This window comes from Lepidochelys kempii, chromosome 7 (genome assembly GCF_965140285.1).
Source record: "Lepidochelys kempii isolate rLepKem1 chromosome 7, rLepKem1.hap1, whole genome shotgun sequence".
NCBI lineage: Eukaryota > Metazoa > Chordata > Testudines > Cheloniidae > Lepidochelys > Lepidochelys kempii.
This window is the reverse complement of record NC_136386.1, coordinates 12,481,568-12,487,567: the sequence shown is the minus strand read 5'-3', so window position 1 is coordinate 12,487,567 and position 6,000 is coordinate 12,481,568.

Sequence of the window (6,000 nt, the reverse complement as noted above, 5' to 3'; positions counted from 1 at the left end):
TCTCTACCTTGCTGTAAAATCCCAGTGGAGACAAGGCACAGGTAATTTTTACCACAGTGTGGCTAAGAAAGGTCAACACTATACACGTCTCCCACCTGGAGTTGACTTAACCTAGGTACACTGCTGTAAGCCACGAAGCCCTGTCTCCACTAGGATATTACAGTTTGAGATGGCTAATGACCTTAAAAACACACATCTCTTTTGGCAGTGAACATACAGACTGAGGGGGGGCGGGGAGCAGAGACTCTTAATCTGTCCCACAAGTCTTGGTCCTCTTGGAGGAGTGTCATACCATCCATCTACACACACACACACACACACATGCTGAAGTTTTCACACAGAGTCTCTTTATGTTACTGTCTTAATCATAACTCTCACAGTGGGTTTCAGTTTCACAACTAATGGAAATTGAAATGACTTCAACCTTGCTTTCAACCTCTAGCCTGAATCCCTAACGAAATCATGAACAAACTGTTAGAGAACTTCTGTAAAGCTTGAGGCAACAGCAAGCCCTGACCCAGCTCAAAGTGTTGATTTGTATCTGTTAAACATCCTTTATCGTTGTTTTGAATCCCCTTCCTTGAGTTCTCTCTCAAAGCTCAGTGCTAAGATTTCCCCTGCATTGTCAGTTAGCACTTCATAGCATCAGGCTGTCACTCCCAAAAACAAATGCTTTTACAGGCCCTGTTTTGGGAATGGCATCCAAAATATGACAGTCCCTGGGCTCTCCAGGAGTATTAGCTGGCACTGAATAAAGGACCCTCCTGAGGGTTCCCACCATTTTGTATGTGCTAGAGGGAAGCTACTGGATGCTGTCAAGCAGCAAAGGGGGAAAAAATAAAATAAACCATTTCCCACTTGTGTGATAACAAGAAATCTTTGATTGGTGCACGGGTCAAGCTGAGCTGTTAGCAAATGGCTTTAGGAAAGGAGCCTAAGATATCACAGATTTATAAAATATGACATTTTTATCAAGTCTTGAGCTGTTTTCTAATTACATTCAGCTACACTTAAAGGGGAAACAGGAGGTGTCAGGTTCTTGTAGAGACAAGCAGAAAATTGTCCTCAGTACATCACTGATTATTATGAATTGTGCAGTGTCAAATTACCCAGAAAAGATATAGCAGTAAATCCTTCTAAAAGTCATATTTCCAATTTTCTTTTCAATTTTGTCTCGGAGTAAATTTGGCCACTGGTTTATTCAGAAGCTGACTTTTTTTTTTTAGTATCTTTTCTATATTTAAGTATGTATAATGGATCTGCTAAAAACATCAGAGACCATTAAGCCACAGAAGCATGAAATCAACTAGAAATTATTTTAATTCTATGCACTTGTGCATCACAGTATGAATGAGGTGCCAAATAAACATTCATCAGAACACCAGCTAGTTCTCCAAATACTAATGTGATTTTGAGTTTGGAAACAGAAAGCAGACACTTGCATATATTCTGAGAGAGACACTCGGATGCAAAGGATGGCTTGCACGTATTCTGAGAAGCAAAAGAAGATGCCAATGACTAGATAGTAGCTTTATTGTTGTGTGCTCTGTTGCTAAGTGCTTCTAAAATCAAGGCACTGAGGCTTGACAGGTGCATAACTCTGAGCTTAACATTTATATTGATCATGTTTGTATTGTGCAAACCGAATGAATGCTGTGTTTACAAGTTCTTTCCCAGTATGCATTGTGGTCGGTGTTTAAAGCTGACATTAGTTGTCTAAGGGTAATCTCTTTCTTTGCACCAGTCAATGTGGAGGAGTTTATCCCCAGGGTATTACAGCCATAGGAAAACACTTCCTGGTGGGTGTGGGTATTTGTGGTGGGGGAGGGGGATTCTGGATGTTTATATAGGTGTGTGTGGATTCCCCTCCCCAGTACATCATTAGCCTTAGAAGAGAGACGGGATAAACTGGGCTGATGCTCATACTTCTTATTCTAAGAAGAAATAGCAGGAAACTGACTAAGGAAGAAGGATAGTCTTTTATCTTCTTCCAACTCCAGGGGGTGAGGAGGACAACGACCTTTTGTAGTGATAATCAAGGTGGGCCATTTCCAGCAGTTGACAAGAACTTTTGAGGAACAGCGGGGGAGGGGGGGGAAACAGTTTTACTTTGTGTAATGACACATCCACTCCCAGTCTTTATTCAAGCCTAAGTTAATTGTATCCAGTTTTCAAATTAATTCCAATTCAGCAGGCTCTCATTGGAGTCTGTTTTTGAAGTTTTTTTGTTGAAGAATTGCCACTTTTAGGTCTGTAATGAGTGACCAAAGTGATATATGCCACCATGTGCCAGCAATGCCCCTCTGATGTGTACATTGGCCAAACTGGACAGTCTCTACGTAAAAGAATAAATGGACACAAATCAGACGTCAAGAATTTTAACATTCAAAAACCAGTCGGAGAACGCTTCAATCTCTTTAAGAAAAAAAGTACTCCTTTAAGAAAAGGAGCACTTGTGGCACCTTAGAGACTAGCCGTCTCTAAGGTGCCACAAGTCCTCCTTTTCTTTTTGCGAATACAGACTAACACGGCTGTTACTCTGAAACCGTTCAATCTCTTTGGAAACTTGTTTTACAGTATAAACATTCAAATAACTTGCAACATCACCACAATTTTTTTTTCCAGCCGCTACCTCTGTTATGCTTTCAAATGTTCATATGTATGATCTGTAAAATGGCTGTTGGAGTTTTTGCCTCAAGACAAGAGTTTGTTGCTCATTAAGTTAAGCATATGCAAACACCACTATGCCCCGGCAGCACAATATGACATGACTCTAATGATATTTCTCTATTTCCATCCTTTGAGTAAAAGATTAACATACAATTTATTCAATGACCCCATTCCTCAACTCCATCACTCTTATAAAGCAGTTTGCCAAGCAAAACAGGCATTCCTTGTAACAACTGCTTGATTGTTGAATATACATATTTTTAACTCTGTGCACAGAACAGAAGCTGACCTTCAAATGGAGCTGGGGGCATTTGCATGCTGCACTGCATGTCTGTGCAAAGGAGGGGCCCCTCTGAAGGTCTTCAGGGAGATGATCTGTATAGCTAGCAGAGGGTACTGTGACTCCTTCCTAGCTTATGGTCCATTAATGTTCTTTTAAAGGAAGACAAATTTTTGTGGAGAGGAACAGCTGCTGCTGGAAATTGTGATCTATTCATAATAGAAAATCCCATTCATTAGTCTCTCTGAAGTACTTATATGGTCCCTATTACCCACAATACCTGAATGTATTTATTTAGCCTCAGAACACCCATGTGAGGTAGGGAAGTGCTATTATCCCCATTTTCCAGATGGGGAACAGAGACTGAAAGAGACTAAGTAACTTGTGCAAGATCACAGAGGAAGTCTGTGGCAGAGCAGGAAATTTAACCTGGGTTTCCCAAATACTAGGCTAGTACCCAAGCCACCTAACCATCGTTCTTCTTGTTTCAGTTCTGAAATAAAATTCTTAGTCCTGAGTAAACTTCCATGCCTAGAAAATCCCCACTGAAAGGGACCTGAGAATGTAGCTAAGACCTAAGCATGCCGACATTATGTTTAAAACTTTTTCACCTGTGGAATTCACTAACAGCATTTATGCAGATAAGGGTAAAAATATTCCTTGGATTTTTGCGTCCACCTTATCGGCCTGAAGAAGACCCTTGGTAAAGAGAAAAATATTCTTGAGAAGAAAGAAGGCTAGAATTTCTAAAAGAGAAAATGGAAGTCTTGTTTGCCTCTCTTGGTCTCCAGATGAACCTGTGTACTCTAACTGGTTCTCTTTGGAGCTTAAGGCAGCATTGCAGGGGCTATTTAGGTTTATGATCTAAATTGGGCTAGAAAGATTGTGAGAGACTATAAGGCACGCCCTTGGGATGTGGGAAACTAAAGTTCCTGGTCAAATGACTATACGAAGTAGAAGAGTATCTACAGGGGGAAGAGAGAGAGCCCTGCTGAAGAATATCTAATAATACAGTGGTGAGGGCACTCTCTAAGAGACAGGAGTTGTGGGATCAAATCAGTGTTCCATCTTGGGCAACGGGGGGAATTGAACCAGTGGTACCCCACATCTTGGATGAATGCTCTAATAATTGCTGGACCGAAAGTTACGGGGGAAGTGAGGGGCAGGTGAGAAGCACCATCACCATTTCATCCGCTGCTTTGTGCAGGGCTCGGCCTGTTAGGTGATTTCTGAGAACATGTACCAGATTAGGTTCTGCAGGTGAGATAGGCAGGGGAAGGCCTAGTTTGAAGATTCCAGCGGGGCTGAGGCATCTCGGTACCCAGGACAGAGGTGGCTGTGAGCATGCTCAATGGCAGATTTTTAGGCCCCTTAGAGAATTAATTGGTACAAATTTAGGTGTCTAGAAGTTTTAGGATTATGTGGCATCTTAGAGGGGGGTTTTAGGAGGCTAAATCCATAATATAGATTCTCAAAGTGGCAGAGCCGCAAAGAGATTTAGACACCTAGCCCCAAATATGTAACTAAGCCCCTAACTTCCCTTTTGTTTCTGCCTCCATCCTTTGCTGCATCAGTCAAATACATAGATCTACTAGAGCCAAAGAGGTAACTGTGGAAAGATGACCTCTTGCACCAACTATTCTCTATGAGCTGCTGCTTTCTGACTGTTGAGTGCCTTTAAATCCCATTGACTTAAAAACCTCCTGCAGGATGAAGCTCACGAGGTGGGGACAGTTAGCCATATACCTAATTTGACAAATCAGACAAGTTATCTTTGAAACCTGAAGCCTTGGATTGTTGGAGGGCTCTTTTCATCACCCTCGACTGCTAAGTTGGTATCAGTCATAGTACTGTCCATCAGATAGTCCATTTAAAAACCACCAGGCTGATCTCCTTCTGTCCTAATCAGTCAGGTGAGAGAAAAGCCCCTACAGTTTCTGTAGGCAATACCAAATAAAATACCTCTGCTCACAGGCTGCCTGTGAGCACAGGGAATGTGCTGCTGCAAAGGGCTGAAAATGAAGTTTCCACACTCTCATTTGTCTCTTGATTTCCGGCTGTGTTGTGTGTGTATAGGCATGCCCACTACCCTTTTCTCCGTCCACTTGTAAGTGGGGGAATAGTCCTGCTATTGTGGGGAACTTTCCTGGCTTCTGCATGACCCCGGTGAAGTGGGCTAGCGAACGGATCTGAGTCCTTGCTCCCACTTCCTGTACCCAGTGGTCTCCCTGCCCTTGAGGACTCCGCTTCCACTCTCCTGTCTGGCAGAGTCCTCGTAACCCCAACAAGGCTGGGCCCAGGATTCCTGGGGGGCTCGACCCCCAACCCTGCTGTGGTCACCTAGGACAGGGGCTAGGGTGTCCCCACTCCGGGGTACTCTCTCTGCACTGGGCACTCCTCTGACCCACTGACCATTACATACAAGTTAAAGCAAATGCAAGTTATTTAATCAACAATTAATTTTAAAAAGAATAAGGAAAAGTGGGAAAGGTGAAAGGAAACACATCACCCCACTCTGTGGCAGGGAACATCACAAAAAGTGTCTCTGGAATGTCAGGGCAGTTCACAGTCTGTTCCTTGTAAGACCCAGGCCTTTTTCTCCGGCCCAGGCTGTGCTGCAGGGATGCTGTGGGTTGGACACTTGCTCTGGTGGTGGCCACACGCTCTCAGGCTCTAAGGGGTACGACGCTTCTTCCCCGTGTCGTCCCCGCCCTGTCGGGGTTACGATCCAAGCCTGGCCTGCAGAGCCTCTTGGCTGAGGCATCTCCCTGTGCTGGGCCCACTGCCCAGGGTCCCCCTTCGCTCTCCCCAGCTGCTCACCGCACCCAGCTCCGGACTGCTCCAGCCCCAGCTCCACTACTCTGTCTCTGCACTGCTGCTGCTCTGCCTCCAGCTCCCTGGGCTGCTTCTCTGGCCCCTCTGCCTCTGGTTGCCACAGCTCCGCTCCCAGGACATGTCTGCTCTGCAGGCTGCCCCCGTGACTCTGCTCCCACCACTGACCTGCCCCGGGGGCTGCCCCTCTGGCCCTGGCTGCCGCAGCTCTCCTCCCA